The sequence below is a fragment of the Rattus norvegicus genome, chromosome 3, assembly GCF_036323735.1.
Source record: "Rattus norvegicus strain BN/NHsdMcwi chromosome 3, GRCr8, whole genome shotgun sequence".
Taxonomy (NCBI): Eukaryota; Metazoa; Chordata; class Mammalia; order Rodentia; family Muridae; genus Rattus; species Rattus norvegicus.
Window position 1 is genome coordinate 155,642,580 of NC_086021.1, and position 20,130 is coordinate 155,662,709.

General features: G+C 42.8%; 1 non-coding gene across 1 annotated transcript; it reads right to left on the reverse strand.

Moving 5' to 3' along the window:
• Nucleotides 1-5,535: 5,535 nt before the first annotated feature.
• Nucleotides 5,536-5,641, reverse strand: LOC120101936 (U6 spliceosomal RNA). The gene has a single exon (XR_005502990.1). It is a non-coding gene; the product is annotated as a U6 spliceosomal RNA (small nuclear RNA).
• Between the last annotated feature and the right edge of the window lie 14,489 nt (nt 5,642-20,130).

The window sequence follows — 20,130 nt, forward strand, 5'->3', positions numbered from 1 at the left end:
CTTAAATGAAGCACCCTATCCAGATATCACCTATAGCCTTAAACTTTACAAATTTCACTGAGGCCATGGTGTGCTGTCCCCTGGAGTGGTTGGGGGCATCAGTCTATAAGTGCATCCTTGCTGGTGGTAATTTTGCCTGCATGTAGACTTGTTGACCAAGCTGTTGATGGAGAAGTCACAGGAGGAACATATTGGGTTGTGCTGGCAAGTGTAGAAACTTCTCAGACAAACCCAACTTTGGTTGCAAATGCACGTATCCTCAGTCAGGTTGCCTTTGTAGCCAGCTTTTAAATTACAGATCTTCACAGAAGAAAATAGGAGAGGTATCTTGAAAACCATCTTAATTAGAGTTTCTATTGCTGTGATAAACACCATGACCAATAGCAACTTGCAGAAGAAAGCTTTTATTTCACCCCACAGCTTGTAGTACAGGAAGTCAGGAAAGGAACTCAAAGCAGGAACCTGGAGGCAGAAACTGAAGCAGAAGTCATGGAAGAATAATGCTTATTGGCTTGCTCCTCCTGGCTTGCACAACCTACATTTTTAGAAATCCCATGATCAGCAGCCCGGGGCTGGCACCCCCCACAATGGGCCGTGCTCTCCCATATCAATCACTAATTAAGAAAATGCCCTATAGATTTTCCCACAGGTCAGTCTAGTTGGATCATTTTCTCAGTTGAGATCCCCTCTACCCAAATGGCTCTAGCTTGGGTCAAGTTGACATAAAACTGGCCAGTACAAGATCTCTCACATTAGAGATGAGAAAGCAAAGTTCCAGAGATGTCCTGAGAGAATCATGAAACCCAGAAGTTCTTTTAAGGAACGTCATAACAGGCAGCATTGATGGGAAGTCTGTCGTGTGTTTCACCTGGTCATTTGGGTGAAATCGTGGACAATTTGGAAACCAAAAGCATGGTCCCTGCCTCCCTTGAGCTTCCAGTTCATTCATCACAACTATGGAAACTCTAAAATATTTTCCCCCAGTAAAGAACATAGAAGTGAATTTCAACATACAGACTGTCATCAATTGTCTATCCTGGTACACTGACCTAGCTCTTTACAACATAGAGACATGCATACCATGTTACTTGTTGTTTGCTATGCCTTGTGTATAGGTCTATGTGTTGCAGCAATGAGTAAATATTGTAACTCCCAGCCCTCTAGGCTAAGGATGGCATTAAGGATTGGTTTCTATGGCCTCCTAAGGGTTAATTGAGGAAAAGAGTGTGGGATCCCAGGATCTGCAGTTGATTTCTAGGAGTCTTTCTTTGTAGGGCCAATACTAACTCAACATCTGGCAAGCACCTGAATAAATCCAAGAAGTTTCCTTTTCAATATTGAATAAATTCTGCACCTTGACTCATGGCTATTAAAGCCATGGCGGTAAGATCTCAGGCAAGCATGGCAGTGTTTTCTTCTTGAGGCCGGGCCAGTCTAGTGAGAGAAGTATAAAGCCATTTCCATGCCCTGCATCCCAAAGCCTCTGGAGACAGCTGTCATCTGAGTTTCTTCTGCCAATCACTCTATGTCACTCACCTGATTTTGAAAGCAAACTTTCCATTTGGCTATGGGCACACTGTCTCATGTTCCCAGGATCCTGCTCCATTTTTATTAGGCAGTTTCCCCCCCGAAAGGTAAGTGCCTAATCACCCACGTAACCCTCCCTGTGCATTGTGGTTGGCCAAGTCTGATCATTCAGAGTGACTTACATTAAAAGTTGGTCCTTTGAAAAGGATGCTTCCTGTATGCCTGTCTGATGTCTACTTTGGTGACTCTTTGTGCTGCTCAAGAGAATTCATCTAAGAACTCTTAATGAGGCTGAGTGCCCATATCCCTAGCTTCTATATGCTACCCTAAATGCAGCTGAGCTGGAATTGTAGTGTGTTGGAGGTGAACAGATTCATAGCGTTTCTTGGTCCCCTCATATCCCCATGTAGATTTTTTTAAATCCCCAACAGAATTCCACTGCTCTTCCGTATAACCAAGAGCTCCCATATCTAGTAGCCTCTCTCGTGCTCTGTCTTCTGATTGTCTCATCATGGTGTCTTCTAGAGAATTTCTTGCTCATGTTCTTGCCCTGACCCTTTCCCATGTGCACCTCTAAGAAGTGCTCTTCGGGGATGGAGAGATGGCTCAGTGATTTAGTACACGAGCTACTCTTGCAGAAAACCCAAGTCCTATTCCCAGTACACTCATGATAGTTCATGACCATCTGTAACTCCAGTTTCAGTTGATCTGACACTTCCTTCTGACTTCTGTGGGTACCAGACAGACATACATATAGGAAAAACACTTAGAAAATAAATCTTTAAAAATATTTAAAAAAAAAAAAAGCATTATCTCCTCCCTCACCTGATCCAACCAGTTTTTGGCTTCTTAGTTCTACATAGTGTTTCTATCTTGGCTTCTCACTATGTAACTAACACGAAAAGACTGTTTTGGTTTGCCCTGACCTCCAAAGCATACCCTTAGGACAAGAACTCTAACACCAGCCTTGGGGCAAACTTTAGAAACTTCCACTGGGAATCAGAAAGGGGAGGCAACACAGAAAGCCTGGAGCCTTCAGTGACTTTTCCCTGTGGATCATGTGGACTCAATCCACTGCGAGCTTCTAATGAGCCTGAGAGCTTTGTGAGCACAGACAAGTGCATAGAATGAAGCTTCTGAGTGCTCCCATTTGGAAATGTCCTCCTAGATTTGAAACCCCATAGAGCATTCGGTCACTCAAACTCTGGGCAAAAGACACTGTCAGACTGACATTCTCATGTTTGTCTCCTAGGCTGTCCAGTGTGGACCAAGAAGACGACAGTGTTTTCTGTGGGTACTAGATTATCTGTGTCTGACAGAAAAGCAGACGCTGGAATTCATTCATTTCAGCACCTCCAAGATGGGGTATAGCAAGCATCCTAATTATGTTAACAATGGACTTAACCAACAGCTAAGTTAGGAGATAGATAGAGATGGATATAGAACTTAACTGGGCTTTTCTGTTTTTATAGTACTGGGTATTGAGTGCAAGGCCTCATGCAAACTAGAAAAATGCTATACTACTTATATCTTAAGACAAATCCTACCTGTATAGGCCAGGCTGGCCTCAGACTTACAGTATTTCCACCTTAGGTTCCTAAGAAGCTGAGAGTGCAGATGTGTCCACCTCACTAGCTTACAACTGGGCTCTTGGCTCTTCTAAAGTATTTATAGAGACTTTAACCAAATCACAGGACTTCTAACATTGGAGAATTTTGGCTGGGTATTACCTAATATCCTGGTGGATTTAATCTAAAATAGTCTGTTAGCAACAAAGAATTTCCTCCAAGTTTACTTCTTCAATCTCCAGGAATGGCATTTTATTTCATAATCATGTATATTTCTTTTAGTGTTTTCTAAACATCTGTTAAGGTTACTAACTACTTTTTTGAAAAGTCAATACTCTGAATAGCTTTTGTTTGGCTGTAACAGGACTCCATGTGTCTTCTAGCTCATGCTAGGCCCCAGGTTGAAAGTCACAGGCTCTCTGCATGTGAGAACTACATCTGATAGAGATTTAGCCCCATACATTCTCTCTCCATCCTCTGGATCATTAAGAATCCACTGCCCTTCACCTTGGAATCCATGTTGAGAAGGAAAAGCTGAGGCCTGAGAGATGACTCCGCAGTTAATAAAAAGCTGGCTGCTCTTCCAGAGGACCTGGCTCAATTCTCAGAACCCTCAGAGTGACTGGTCACCATCTGTAATTCCAGTTCTGAGAAATCTAATGCCCTCTTGTGGCTTCCTTAGGCATGACATTCATGTGGTGCCCAGACATACATGCAGACAGAATAATCATATATGTTAAAAAAAGAAAGAAAAGAAAATGAAGGAAAGATGGAAAGAAGGAATGAAGGAAAGAAGAAAGGAAGGAAAGAAGGAAGAAGGAAGGAAAGAAGAAAGGAAGGAAAGAAGGAAGAAGGAAGGAAGGAAAGCTGTCTGAGGCATTGGGCTCTTCCTCTGTATATCTATAACTGCAGCCTAAGCAAGAGCACATAAGACAGCATCCGAGTAGGGAGGGGGAGAGAGAGACCGTTTCAAGGGGTTGAGATCTAAATGCATCTTCCTGAGGAGCTAGCTCACACTGATGGTCCCCAAGCCTCTTTTTTTCCACTCAGAGAATGCCCCAACTATTTTCCCTTCCTGTTCCGCCCTTCACATCCACTGGTTCTTTACTTAAAACAAACAATGCCTTTCCCTGTCTTTCCTGTTGGCCACACAGAAGCTAGATGACCTTTTCGATTCTTCTCTGTCTGTTAGCACAGTGACAGCCTCCCAGCATCCAGCTTCCTGTCCCTGGGTCCCTGTAGGCTCATTCTCTTCTCCTCACAAACTTTTCTCCATTGCCCTAGAGACATGTCAGTGCCCACTGCCATGCACACCCCCTCCCTTCATTGCATTAAATCATAAAGCACGCTCAGTGATAACAGAAGCACATTCTGAGAAGTTCTAACATTACGTCTAATATTTGATGTATTCAGATTTACAGGCCAATTGACGTAGCCAAAGAGAAGTGATAAATACAGGATTCTGAGGCTGCTGGTACAATACAGCAGACTGTTTTATGGCACACTAGCCTGCTTTCAAAAGGTAAAACATTAAACAACATTGGATAGGACACTATAGAGACTACCTAAGCCAGCAACATAGTCACTTCTTACTAGGTATTAGGGAGTGGGGAGTGGAAATGGGAGAATCCCTGGTTCTTGCCAGCCAGCCACCAGCCTAGCTCTGGGTCCAGTGACCAACCTTGGTCTCAGAATGAATAAGGCAAAAGTTATAGAAAAGGATACCTGTCACCATATTCTGGACTCTGCTTGTAAACAAGGGGTATGCACACTGGCATACACATGAAAACACAACACGTATATACCCATACACTAACAAACTCACATACACACACAAATCATTCAATACCATGTATGTAGATAGACACATAAAGGTGTGCACATGGTAGGTGCTATAAAGGACAGGTAATAATAATAAATGACCTGTAGGCATTATATACATTATATATACACTTGTATATTATACAATATAATTGATATATAGGATAAAATATAGATTATAGATGATAGAGGATAGATAGATAGATAGATAGATAGATAGATAGATAGATAGATAGACAGATAATATCTGAAAATGAGAAAGCTCTTGGCTGCACCTCGTCTCTGTGTGACTGCCTTCCTTTTTATTAATTATTTTATTTATTTACTCTCCAAATATCACCCCTCTTCCTGGTACCCCCCCTCCAGAAGTTCTTCACCCCATCTCCCTTCCCCTTTGTTTCTGAATGAATGCTCCCTAACCCACCCACCCACTCCCACCTCACCCCACTAACATCCCCCTTCCCTGGGGCATCAAGTTTCTAACGAATTAAGGGCACCCTCTCCCACTGAGGCCAGACAAGGCAGTGCTCTGCTACATATGTGCCAGGAGCCACAAATCAGCCCGTGTATGTTCTTTGGTTGGTGGCTTAGTCTCTGGGAACCCTGAGAGGTTCAGGTTAAAAATATGGAATGCTTCCGGAATTTACGTGTCATCTTGTGCAGGGGCCATGCTAATCTTCTCTGTATCGTTCCAATTTTAGTATATGTGCTACCGAATTGAGCACATGCCTGCCTGTCTTATCTCCATAGTCCTCTGGTGACCATTCTTTCTTCACACCTGACATGGGCTCTGAGATGTTCTTGGAGCCAACACTCTAAAAAGGCTTCCCTGTTTCCTCTCTGCCTTTCCAAGTTTTGCTTGGTGCCTTCATAGTAGCATGGAGACAGATGCTGTCTTGGAGTGGGTTTCCCTGAAAATAATATAAAACAATTGTTCCAATAATAAAGTTTATTTGAGAATTGATCCCCATCAAATTTACCCAATACATTCATAAATATGGTCCTATTTCTAAATACGAGTTCATTGCTGAAGTCTGTCAGAGAAACAAGTGCTGCTCGAACTGTTTACCTTTCGGGGACCCTCTGTCCATAGTCGTCCTCTTTTAGTCCACTGTCCTGACTGTAGGTTCACTCTGGGATGCTAAAGGAAAAATGTTCTTTGTGGACAAGTGCATGCTTGCTCTTGAACAAGGCCATTTGTCACTCACTTCTAACCGGTCTTTCTCAACATTCCCTTACATGTCCCACATGTCCATTGCCTGTTGGAGCTTTCTCAAGACCCATTTCATTCTTGCTAGAGACACACATTTCTGCCCTGTGTGCTCATATGTCAGGTTTAGAGATAAAGCATATTAGAAGAATGGGGAGGGTCAGTTGGCACACTGACAAATGAGTCCCAGACATTAATGAAACAGGCGTTGAGAACATCAGCCACTTCTGGAAAAGAAGACAGGTACCTTTCTGCATGATGCTGGATTACAGCCAATAACCTAATGTTCTCAAACTTTGTCAAAGTCAGAACTTCATTGGCTGCACTCCTGATAACTCTATCTCTCTCATGCCATCTTCCCTAAGAAAAGAACACACAGAGAACTGGGAAGACAGACTGAGGAAGGTCTAGACAGAGGTTTGTTCACGAAGAAGCATCAGAAGAATTATATTAGTTATTTTTATGTTGCTGTGATAAAATACCCTGACAGGACCAAAGTAAGAAGATTATTAATTTCTTTCTAGTTTATGGTCCCAGAGAGATAGACAAGAAGAGCAGGCGGTGTGGGCATAGCAGCAGAAATGCAGAACAGAGATTACATTTCTTCTAATACAGGAAGCAAAGTGAAAGAAGGCTAAATGAAGGCTAGAAACCCTTATAGTTCTCTCTGCCTCATGTGCCTCCTCCAGCAAGGCCTCTCAAAGTCCTATGACCTCCCCAAGCAAGGCCACCAACTGGAAGCAAGTCTTTAAATGCATGAGCCTATGTAGTACATTTTTCATTCAAATCTCCACCATAATCATCTGGAATCCTGAGAAAAGGTAAGCAGGCTGCAGGCTTCACATCTCAGTTTCTGGGCACCTTGGCAGTCTCTGATTTCTTCCTCAGGGTGGAAGATGCCAAGAAAATCATGGAGCAGAACATTTGTTCCCTCCTCTCCTGTGGCTGCCTCACTGCAACCTGTCCAAGGGTAAAATCACCACAAAGGAATCCAATGCTCAGGTGCTAGAGGACACTGCTTGGGGAAATTAGAAGAAAGCCTGAGTCCTGCAGCTGACCCAGACGCATCTCTCCTTTCCTACAAGTTAGAACATTTATGCTGGTGCTTAAGGGCATTGTTTGGGAATCTTATCCTTTGCTGTTAGAAGGACACTCTAACTTGGATGTATACTCTGAACTTGGATGAATGTTCTGGAAGGAGAACAATTCTTTGAAGCAAGTCAAAACATTTGAGAAAAAAATAAGCTCCTACTCCTTTAAATAACAGCCATATAATGCCACGAGTCCCAGTGGTCTATGAAAATAAAAATTCAGATCATGGGGCTAATTTGACAACTAACACAATGTATCCATGTAGTATAGATACATACATTATATGTCTACATATATGTAATCCTGTGTGTGCACGTGCAAATGCGTATGTCTGAACACAAAATGACCCTGACCTTACAGGGTCTCCTCAAAGAAACTTAGCCAAGTCACTGCAGCATAGGTATAAAGGGTTCCAGCCATTGTCAATCCTGTTGTTATTAATGGACTTCAACTCATTGGCCAAAGACAAACTTCTCAAAATCTCCAGAGTCCGCCAAGGTACATTCGGGCCTCAGGTACCGCACTCCAGCTTCATCCTGCATCTGTGACTCCCCCCTCTCTACCTTGCTACCTTCTTTGCTTTTGAGAAAGGTCCTTAAGAGGTGGGAGGATCTAGGAGCAGTCAGGGAAGGGAAATATGATCAAAATATATTGTATGAAAAAACTTAAATAGAAAAGGGAAAAGAGGGATAGTGTTTCCGTGCTGAATGAGCAGGGCTTCAGGATAGCTATACTGAGCTATCTTAACAAGAATGAAAGCGCATGGTGCCCTTTTCTATGTGAATGTCAGACAGCCTGTCATTATTACAGCTAATATAAGAGAAGGTCAACTGCATAATTAATAAGAATTTCATGAGAACAAAGACAGCACTTAGAAGCTGCTGCAGCTTTTAAGGAATGCAGGAAGCCTGCTGGAAAAAAGGGGGAAGAAATCAATTGTGAAAATCAATATTACATCTACACAAGAAGTGTGGACTCCTATTAATCACATACAATATTCCCCTCTTATATGGAAAGCAAATATTTAAAGACCCTCCATGTGGATGCCTGAAACTGTGACCAGTATTGAATACTACAAGCACTAATTTTTATTATGCATGCTTACCTACATTTAAGTTTAATTTATTAAACATGTAAAAACTTAACTGTATACTATATATGTATATATGTGTGTATACATGTATATGTAAAATCATAATACAGTGTTATAAAATCAATGGGAATATAGTTTCTTTTTGTTGTTCCACCAAAATGGGGGCTACTTTTAGGGGCTGGGGGCAGTGGTTCAGCAGTTAACTACTTGTTCCTCCAGTTCTAGAAGATCTAACTCCCTCTTCTGGTCTCTCCTGGTACCATGGACGTACATGGTACATAGAAATACATGCAGGCAAAGCACCCATACACATAAAAAATGTTAAAAGGTTACTCTGAAACAAGTACTGGGTTACCATGGAGATGGATCTGGGTAGGAATAGAAAGAATGCAAACCCTCAAATGGAAGAAACAGTCATTTCATCCCAGTAGTAAAGCTCCTGCCTCCAGGCTATGCAGTAGGAGGACAGAGGCATGTGGCTTGCATTGGGCATCCCCACCTTCAAGGTGACCTGACTTAGGCTTTGAGAGAATAGAGAACACTTCCTGGGAGAGGGAGCAGATATTCCAGGGCAGAAGGTAGAACTTCCCAGAGCAACCTGAATAGGCATACAGAAACTCACGCTGTCTGAAGATGCAGAACTCAGAGACATGTGGGGTGTCTGCAGAAGACTCTGGATCAGTTACTGTAGGTGGCTCACCTGGATCTTTGGGAAGCCTTTGTGCTGGCTGCTTTAGGAGCTAGTAGAAATGTCCTCGAGTAGAGCTTACCTGGAGGATACTCAAGGATGGTCCCCCAGAACACTCCTGAGGTATGCCCTTCCTTCTGCATTCGCACAGCTGGATAGACTGAAGGAGTTTAAAGTACACGCTGTCATCTTCAACAGAACAGATGCTCCGGTCTCCATCCAGCTTGCCTTGCCATGGGGCCCAAGCTGGGTTTCATAGCAACATCTTTCTCTCTTTCCCTTCTACACCCTCTCCCCAGGTGAGGAAGAGTTTACCTTCCAGGTACCTCCTGAAGGGACCCTCAATCATCACTTTGCCTAGTAATTACCACCAGGCTCAACTTAAGACAATCCCCTTACAGCAAAGGTCAGTCTTTCTCTTGAAGACTGAAAGGTAGTCTATGGCACCTCCTGGCATAACAGCTGCATATTATACTCAACCTGTACTGATCTCTCCCGTTGTGCTGTTTCTGAAGAGACAGGTTTGGCAAAGGGTTAGGAGAAATTCATGCTACTCATCTTCCCAATTCTATGGCACATAAGAGGGACCACCATGTACCCAGGGTAGCAGCTGGCACTGGGATACCATCAGTAAAAATAAAGGCATGGAGTAAAGCCACAGCCAGGTAGGTTTGTGAGAGAAGACTGGCACAAGAAATGAGAAACCCATCGTCTTCTACTCTCATGTGGGTAACAGCTTCCTCAAAGGAGTCACAAAGCCAGAGAACTCTGAGGTTGTGTTAATAGCAACCTGGAATGAAAACATATTTTCCCATCTCTAGCTGCATGTTAAGTACAACCTGAAGTAAGATCTGTAATCTGCTCACCAAAAAAAAAAAAAAAAAAAAAAAAAAGGTGCTCAATCTTTTCATTTCCGATAATTGCCTCATCATCTGATTCTGATCCCTAATGGTAGATCTAAGCAATGAGGTGATCAGACCACAATGGATAATACCTAATAAATGGATTAATCCTTTGATAGAGCCATACTCTGGTGGCAGTGTTAAGAGATAATGACAGGTTAGAGGAAATAGGTCACTGGTGGGGGGATGCGTTTGAAGGACATTGTGTCTCGGCCCCCATCCCCCATTTCTTTCTCTGCTTCCTGGCTACCATGAGGTGAGCATCTTTCTTCCACTATGTCCTCTATTTTTACCTTATTCTACATCATGCTCTGACTTACCGCAAGACCATAGTGATGAGGCCAAGTGGTCACACCCTGAGCTCTGAAACTAGAAGCCAAAATAAAACTTTCCTCATTCTCAGTTGTTTCTCTCAGGCATTTGACATGCAATGAAAAATGGATTGGTACATATCCTTTGAGTGCATCTTCCTACAGGATTCTGCCCAGTGGTATATACTTACTTGGTTCATTGGGCAGCCTCTCTGAATGCCTGTTGGTGTGAGCTTTTATTCCCTGCTCAGCAGAAGCAATGTTTTTGCTCCTACTCTATGAATTAAAGATGGTTGGCCAGCAGTGAAGCAATTACCCCAGTTGGCTTTGTTTTCTTTGTAGAATTCTAAAAATAGCAACCTCCTCCTTTTATTCCTTATTCAAAACTGGCCCATGAACTCATATGGATACATCTTCTTTTAGTGTGTTTTAATTCAGGATGCCCCAAAGCAACCTCAGAAAAGATAAGTATTTTTGACATGTGTTATTTTTAAATTCCTAAGATCTGAGAAACTATAGGCAAAACATGTTCAAAAATCAAATGAAAACATGTGAAGGCCGAAAAGCTCAATTCTACCCAATGAGTCTCTGCTAAGATGGCTTATGCCTTTACTAAGTGGGAAAGTCATGCCTACTCTGGCTACCAGACACCCTTGCTGGTCAAGTGTTCTAGGAAGCAGCATCTGATCTTCCATATCTCAGCATTCCTACCTTACATGATCACCGAACCATCAATCAATCATATTGCATAATCTGATGTTTAGTACTATAGTAAAGGGAATAAGGCTGGAATAGCCCTGACACAAGGACAAATAATGATCCTAGAGGATACATCTTAGTAACGTCACCTGAGCCATACGTCTTGCATCAATAGTACCATTACCAGAGCCCTGTGTAGAGAGTAAGTGAAACACAGGCTCACGACCACCCAAACATGCTGTTTTCTTCTTTCCTTCCATGCCTTTTCCTGTCATTTGTGACCTTTCTTTGGGGAATATGTATGGCATGGTTTTCCACTCAACTCCAAGACACTTATGAGGTTGAGAATCTAAGTGCACAGTTTTTACATGAGAGGTGGTTTCAAGAAACCCCAGGGAGGAGTAGGGAAAGGATGGGAGTCACCAGGATCACCAAACAATTTAGAGAGCATCAAACTCATCATTGCTATGGGCACTCAGCTTTACTATGCAGAGTGCTATAAAAGTCCTAACTCAGTGAAGCATCCTAAAGCCTTGGCCTCAGAGAGTTAGAAGACCAAACCAATCAGCTGTTGGTTAATGATTGTCCCAGGGCACTGTTAATCTACTGCTTCCCCAGACAACAGTACTTTCCAAGGCTTCAGAGAAAGACCTGATAACAGAGAAGCAGTTCCAGACTGAGACCAACAGGAATACATAGGCAGGCTTTAATAGCACTAACTCTGGGTGGCCCTTGGCTGAAAAACACAGCCTACATAGGAGCTGCTCCAAAACAGAAGTTTAAATTGACCTCAAAACAGTGTATACTGCTTTTCCTGACAAAAGAGTATCTTAATCCTGCATCAAAGCTTGTATTTCAATCTAGCTGGAGGTCTTCTTTTAAAAGACCAATTAGTTCAACTATACTGTGAAAATGCATGCATGTGCATGTGGATATGCATTTATAGATGTGTGCATATATTTGCATAACAAGGCATATAGATGTGCATATATAGACATGTGCATATATTTACATAGTAAGTAGGCTATGAGGACTCCTTAGACATGTTCAGTTAAGAAACTAAGCAGATTGCCAGAATGATTCCGAGAGAAGGTGGCAGAGGGTGAAATGAAGTCTAACACAGGAGGGGAGGCACTGTATGAGGACGTAGCCCTGGGTTAAGTGCTGACATATGGTGGCACTTCACTGGGTGGACAGTGGGGATGTGGGTGGGAAGAACTGAAAAATGAGGTGCAAGAAACTCTGATGAGGGAGGCAGTGTGGAAGGAAGCCAGTGTGAGAACTTGTCCCAGGGATTTTGTGATGTGCCCTCGACTTACAATGTGCATCCCGTCTTCTACGTTTGAATCATGAGACAAGCAACACCTGCTCTGGCCATGCTGCATTAGGAACTTCTAGCATGGCGGAATGCCGGGCTGTCCAGCTTAGGAGCTACTGACCACGTCTTCCTGTTGAGCACCAAAATGATGAGCTTACATCATTTTTATCATTTTGAGTTGAAATAGCCACAGGTGTCTAACACCCACTGAATGGAGGGATGACCCCCAATGTGCAGTTTTAGGACTTAAAGAGAATTCATCCTTACATCTGAAGTGTCTGGTATAGAACATCTGTCTTGGTTACCCCACGCTTCAGCGAGATATTGAATTCATCAGCCAGATTTCTATTTCCAACACTCATTGAAAATCGTCTCCTCGGCAGCTGTGTGTCAGTTCCAGTGTGACTTACTGCCAGCAGTCCCCACTGAGAGTTCTGATCTTGCTAGCATCCTTCCAGCCCCATTATTGATTTGGCTAGCGGAAGACAAAATCCAACCGGTAGCCACTAAATAGTATGAAACATCTCAATTTTAACCTAAATTGGGGGCAAGAACAGACTCCAGGCCTCTGCAGAAGGAGAGCTTAGCAGATGACCCAAAAGACATGAGGAAAGGCCTGTGTTTGAAGAATAACAATCAGTGGCTGAAAGCTATTAAGTTCACTCTTCTAGTTCAAAGGGATTCGAAATGGCAATTTGTCAGGCAACTGTTGTCACTTTAGATGCCCCCAGTCGCTTCCTTTGAAGCTCTTGATTGACTACAGGAGGCTACGCCAGATTCTTCTAAAGACAGATTTCCACAGTTGAACACATTTATGTCACAGTAATTATGACTCTTCCCAAATTTAATCAACAAAAGGCAAAAGAGTGTAAGTCTGAGAAAACATTCATGTGCTTGGGCCCAGTCCAGGCAGTGGCCCAGTGGCTATGTACATGGCCAGCTGGGTGGCTTTGGTCACCTCATTGTGCTGCTCATTTGCTGGAGACGCAGGTAGAGGGCCTGCCTACTTGACGGATATGATAATTAAACAGACTTCAACTTGAAATGGACTTCTGGAGAAAACAAAACTAGCCCATTAAGAATAAATAATCGGTTGGGGATTTAGCTCAGTGGTAGAGCACTTGCCTAGCAAGTGCAAGGCCCTGGGTTCGGTCCCCAGCTCTGAAAAGAAAAAAAAAAGAATAAATAATCTACCAGGTACTGGTGGTGCCTGCGTTTAATCCCAGCACATGTGAGGCAGAGGCAGGTGGATCTCTGTGAGTTCGAGGCCAGTGTGAGTTTCAGGACAGCCAGGGATACACAGTGAAACCATGTCTCAAAGCAAACAAACAAGCAAACAAACAAATAAAATAACCTAACTCGAAACACAACGTTATCACTTTAGGTAGCAGAGATGGTTCCAGAAGGAAATGGCAAACCAGTTGTCTTTGAAACTGGACAAGAAAACAAGTGGTCCCCTGTGAAGAGTGGGTGATGGGCTTCAGTGAGACGCTCACACAAGGCATTAGCCCATATACCAGGCAATCATCAAATGAGAGCTGTGGATGCGCTGAACGCCTAAGGCAGATTGCCATTCACAGAATAGACAACCTTTAAGTTCTCTGAAGCACTTTCGCCTCAAGAAGTATTTTTGAGTTGAGTTTCTGTCCGTTAGGTTGTCAGGAACCTAGCATCAAAAATAGGAAGCTTGTTTCTGGATGTCTGCTGAGTAGGGAGTATATACAAATTAAAATGAGATATTTCATACTTGTTTACTGGTTACCATTTGGGTTTGGGCATCCACTAGCCCCATCTGAAGCCTCCAAGGGGAAAATCAAACCAGAGACAACCTGAAGCTAGACAGATCAGAAGCTGTCTCCAGAGCTCACCATCTTTCTAACCAGCTTAGCAAATAGGGGGAGAGTGATGCAGATACGGGAGCCTCTTGAGAGGACCAGTGAGGCAGGATATCTGTGCCAGATATACCCGCATCCACAGTGAGACATCCATTGTAAGTAACCAAAGAGAAGTCATGGGAGAGAAAATAACAGTAGGGATAGCTGACTACGGGACAGGGACAGGGTCAGGGAGATGGTAACCAGGTCTGTGGAACAGATGGACAGAGACAAAGCTAGAGAAGATCTGCAGGGCTAGGGGTAAGGTCAGGGAAACAGTAACTCACCGTGGGCAATGGTGAACAGATGGCAGGACTCAAAGCTATGGAAGAAAAAACAAGACGAGGAATCCCAGCTTTAGTTGCTTCACAGGTATATAGTAGAACCAAGCACAAGTCCTCAGAGGGCAGTATATTTGGTGAAAAAGAGCATGCATAGAGTAAGGGGTCAAGACATAGCACAGGGTCCAGCCATTGCATCCCCATGTGTGCAATGTAGGCTGCTCAAGGAGCACGCATGGCTCTGGGATGCTGCTCAGACCATGTAATCATCAGCCCCAGGTTTATGCTAACTGGTTTATTCCAGAAAACTCAAAAAACAGATTCCCTCTTTATGAAAACCCAGAAGAAGTGAGTTTCTACAGGAGTTGCTCAGGTAAGGAAACAATTAATTACGTGAATACATAAGCCACAGAAGTCATGGGGCCACAAAGCCAATCTAATTAGGAAATTGAAAAGGATTTCAGAAAAGCAATAAAATTTTGCAGTTTAAAAATTCATTCTGGAAAAGGTGTGCCCTCCAAGCAGGAACAAGGGGGAAGCCATTTTTTTCCAGAGAGAATGGGATCACTGAAACAGCCTAGATAATGTTTGAAGGCAGGGGAAGACGCCTTGTGTGAGTTACTTTTCCCATATTGCGAAAAACTATAAAAAGCAGATCAGAGGAGAATGGGTTTATTTGGGGCTTACAATTCTGGAGACAATACAGTCTATGGTGGAGGAGAAGGCACGGAGGAAGGGACATGAGGTTTGAGAGATCACATTCTTTTCATCCTCATACAGGTGAAGATTAGAGAAAGAAGGAGAGGGAGAGGGATAGGACAGGAAGTCAAGCCCAGCTACAAAACCATAAAGCCTACTTCCAGTGGTGTACTTCTTCCCACAAGGTTCAACCTTAGAAAGGTTCCATAACCTCCCAAAACACTACCACCCAAAGGGATCAAGTGTTCAGTTTAAATGCATGAGCCTAAGAGGAGATCCTTTTTCATTCAAATCACCACATTCCACTCCCTGGCCCCTAAATACCTCATGGTCATAGCACAGCACAAACCACCACACTGTCCCAATAAAGAACTGCTGCAGCAGGTATGGTGGCAGGAGCAGAAAGGAGAGAGATTATTTTCAGCCACAAACAGGAAGCAGAGAAAGTAAACCGGAAGAGGAGTGAGGCTACAAACTTTCAAAGCCTAGCCTGGGTGATGTACTTCCAAAAAGGCTACTTTGAATGCCTTCCAAAATGATACTAGTAACGGAGGATTTAACTAGTAACTAGTAACTAAGTATTTAAATGTCTAAAACTATGGGGGATTGTTCTCATTCAAATGACCAAATTCCAATCCCTGGCCCCTACAAACCACTGGGCCCTATCATAATGCAAAATGTACTTAGTCCAACTGCAAGAGTCTCCACAGCCTTTCTCAGTTTTCAACACAGTTTAAAAGGCCAAAGGATACTCAACGTAATCTCTTAACTGTATCCTCCCTTAAAAGTTCCATCCTTCCAACATCCAATGGCCCAGTGATTTCAAAAGAGAGAAAATGGGGATATAGTGAGGAAATGCTGGGCTAAAACCCAGCAGGGCAAAGAACAGCTCCTGCAGCTCAGGATCTGGTGTCTGGGACTTTAGTTTCAAAGGTTCATATGGTTCTGCCCCTCCAGCTTTGCTGTCTGACACATACATCTTTCTATCCGGATGGTTTTACTCTCTGTATGCAGCCCTCTTGGGCAGTTGTCTTAATGACTCTGGCACTCCACTGCAACCCAGGCTTCAGTTTTACAACTTTACTCGATGGCTCCTCAGGGACTCCTGCTCTTTTAGGACATTCATGCAAGGAAGTCCTTGCCACATGCTGTGTCAGTGACTCTTGAAAAGCATGGAGAGGAATCTACAACCCCTTCAGCTTTGTATTCTTCATGCCCCTAAAGCCACTTGCACAACTCTGCCAAGCACTTGCACACCACTTGCACAACCCTGCCAAGTTCAGCATCTTTCAGTGGACCCTGGCTCCTTTGCGTTAGCACTAGCTTCTTTTATTCTCTTGCTTTCCAGATGCATAAAATTCCTTAGGCTCTCTTTCACAAACTGGAAGCTTCTCCGGGTGGGATCTTGCCTTTTGTCTTCCTTTCAGTACAGAGCAAGTCTCTCCTGGTGCAGAGTCTTCCTAATAATTACAGTCTCTCCTCCCACAAGAACTGTGGCCACAACAGTAAGCTTCCTAGTGCTCCTTTTCTCTCTTTCCCTTTCTGACCCACTTGCTCTCTTTTCACTGTAGACCCACATAATGGTTATCAGTAACAATAATGCCACAGATTCAATATTATGCTGTCTTGAAATTTTCTCCACCAAGTAATTTAGTCTGTTAAAATTTAACCTCAGGAAAGTTCGTAGGTCAGGCAGGCAGAAAGCAGCTGGATTCTTTACATCACATGCATAGCCTCTAGCCCAGTTGCTCTTACATTTGCTTTCACCCTAACCCTCATGGGTCAGGCCTCTACAGTATGAGTCTCGGCACCATGGTCTTCTAGGCTTAGCCCAATGACTTCAAAATTCTTCCAACAATCAACATGACCAGATTCTTCACAGAAACAGTCTACTGCCTGATACCAACCTGTCAGTTAATTTCTATTGCTACTACAAAACGTCACTTAAGGAAGAAGGTGTTTATTTGGGCTTATGGTTCCAGAGGGAGAGTCCATAATGGTAGGGAGGTCTAGCAGCAAGGATCAGGCATGGCAAGAGCAGGAAGCTGAGAGATCATATCTTCGAAAACAAACGTTCATGAAGCACTGAGAGAAGTCATCTTGGAAAAGTCAAGGAAAACAGTAGTCCAGGAGGGAAGCAAATGACCAACCCTCAAGGAAACAATGGCTTGACTTGTTTCTTGCAATTGTAGCATTGTGAACACAGAAAAAAAAATGCACTCATGGCTGCATTTGCATGTATGTGAGCAAGTATAGCTTGGTGTATTCCCATGTCTTTCTGATGATATGATGTCATCTAAAATGGCCCACTTGACAAACACACATGCTATTATGGACAAACCATGGATCATCTTCTTGAAAGGAAGCAGGAAGACACAGAATGGCTCTAAGGCTACCTTGCCTAGATTGAGTTCCTATGAGTAGATAAGCTATTCACTTCTCTGTGCTTTAATTTCTTCAGCTGTTAAATAACAGGGAGACTCTTCTAGTGCTATCATGGTGCTTAAATGAGTGGTTTTATTTAGAGAGAGAGAGAGAGAGAGAGAGAGAGAGAGAGAGAGAGAGCCCTTAGGACAGTACCTAACACAGAAAGTGCTCTGCAAGATTTAGCTGTTTTTATGATGTGGTGTGGTGTTTTCTATCCTCCTTCCAGGACACTTAACTGACATGTAGAAGCATGGGGGAGATTAAATAGACTTTGAAGATAGCTTATTTTACACTGCTTGGATCCCCTTAACTTCATCCCCCAAGTGGTAGTCCATATTTTAGCACACCAACAGCAGTGTTTATGGCAACCAGGGGAAACTTTCATGCTTCCTGGAAAATTCTTCCTATGGTGGAGGGAAACCTGAGTCTTTGTAGTTTATTCATCCTTGGTCAGATTCTATCCCTAGTGGCCATATCAAACAGATCAGATCCAAAAGTAATATTTCAAGAATGTCAAGGTGATTGGTGAGATCTCCTGAATGTTCTCCAGTATAGAGAACTGTGGTGACTTAAATAAGTGTGATACCCATAGGTTCATAGATTTGAATGCTTGGTCTCTACTTGGTGGAACTATTTGGGAAGTACACAGAGGTGTGGCCTTGTGTGAAGAGGTGTTTCACTGGGTGGCTTTGGGACCTCAAAATTCTGTGCCATTCCCAATTAGCTCTCTGCCTTGTACTTGTCGATCAGACATAAGTTCTCAGCTACTGACCCAGAACTATGGCTGTGGTGTGCTGCTGTACTCCCTTTCATGATGATCATGGTCATCTGAAACTGTACCCCCAATAAATTCTTTCTTCCACAAGTCTACTTGGTCATGGTATCCACATCAATATAAAAGTAACCAATATAATACCCTATAGGCTTAGTTAACATTTCCTAAGACATGACTGAGTGCTTCTATGTCTTAGCTGTTTGCAAGCTCCCATTGTTGTCATATACTACTTAAAATATGATATCCAGGACAGAACATCATCTTGAGAAGTAGAATTTGATAAGAGCAGAATAGAATGAGCCCAGTATCTTCCTTATAAATATTCTTTCAATGTGATCAATATGAAATCCACTCTGTTACTGCTACATTTTGAGGTCCCCCTGAATCCCTTAAATTAGCGAGGCACCACCAATTTAGTTTTCATAATCTAGCCTGTTGGTCACTGTCTTAGCCAGGGTTTCTATTCCTGCACAAAGCACCATGACCAAGAGGCAAGTTGGGTGGGAAGGTTTATTCAGCTTACACTTCCACATTGCCATTCATCACCATAGGAAATCAGGACTGGAACTCAAGTAGGTCAGGAAGCAGAATCAGATGCAGAGGTCATGAAGAGATGTTTCTTACTGGCTTGATTCCCCTGCCTTGCTCAGCTTTCTTTCTTTCAGAGCCCAGAACTACCAGCCAGGGATGGCACCACCCACAAAGGGCCCTCCCACCCTTGATCACAAGTTGAGAAAATGCCTTACAACTGGATCTCATAGAGGTATTTCTTCAAGGGAGGGTTCTTTCTCTGTGATAAATCCAGCTTGTGTCAAGTTGACACAAAACCAGCCAATACAGTCACTTCTTCACCATTGTTTAGTGTCACTGAAATTTGTATACCAAGAACAATGATTGTTTGAGAAAATTAATCTTTTGTTGAACTTTACTTTTGGCACACAATGCCACACAATCTACTGCTGTATTTTATAACATTGAAGCACAGCACTAGAATTGACATCTTAGTTATGTAAAGCATGGCTAGGTCACAGGACAAAGTTGGGAGCCACTAGACACACAGTTGGAGTCACCCACTCTCATCATTTTTGTTCTTAGAGAATATTTAGGGCATAGTCTTGCAACTAATTAAGGCTCCAAAGAAGTGTGTACTGAACTAGGTTCTGTTTCCATTTTTCTTTATACTCTAAAGTATTTCATGAAACAGCTTGTCAAATTGTCTAACCATAGCATAGCAGTACACAGAGCCTTTTAGCTATTGAGCAAATGAGATACCTTCTCCATTGATGGGCTGAAGGAGTTTGTTTTAATCACTGTTGAGGAGCAAGAGCAGGATATCCTGTTAACAAGGTGAGTTACCTAGCAGAATTTGCTGCATCCTTAAAACTGTACAAAAAAAAAAAACCAGTACCCTAGTAATATGATGAGCTTCAGAAGAGCTTGCTAAGGGACCTTCTGTGGTCCCAACCCCAGGTTCAGGGAGTCTGGGTAAGGTCTAAGAATTTGCATTTCAAACAAGTTCCCAGGTGATGCTGAAGCTACTTATGCAAGAGCATTACTTTGAAAGTCACTGTCAAAAAAAAAAAAAAAGAATTTGTAAACTAAAAAAAAAAAAAAGAAAGAAAGAAAAAGAAAGTCACTGTCTTATGGAGTTCTTCTATCACTAAGAAGATATCGAAATGGGTAAAAATAGGGAAAAGCAAGAGTTCTGCTCACACCCCTGAGGAAATATCTTTAGCAAAGGACTGGGTCATTAATCTTTTATTCGCATTTTAATGAAAAGTCCTTTGATTGTTGTCTATTTCTTACTAGGGTTGTGATTTTTGTTTTAATTCCATGCCTTGTAAA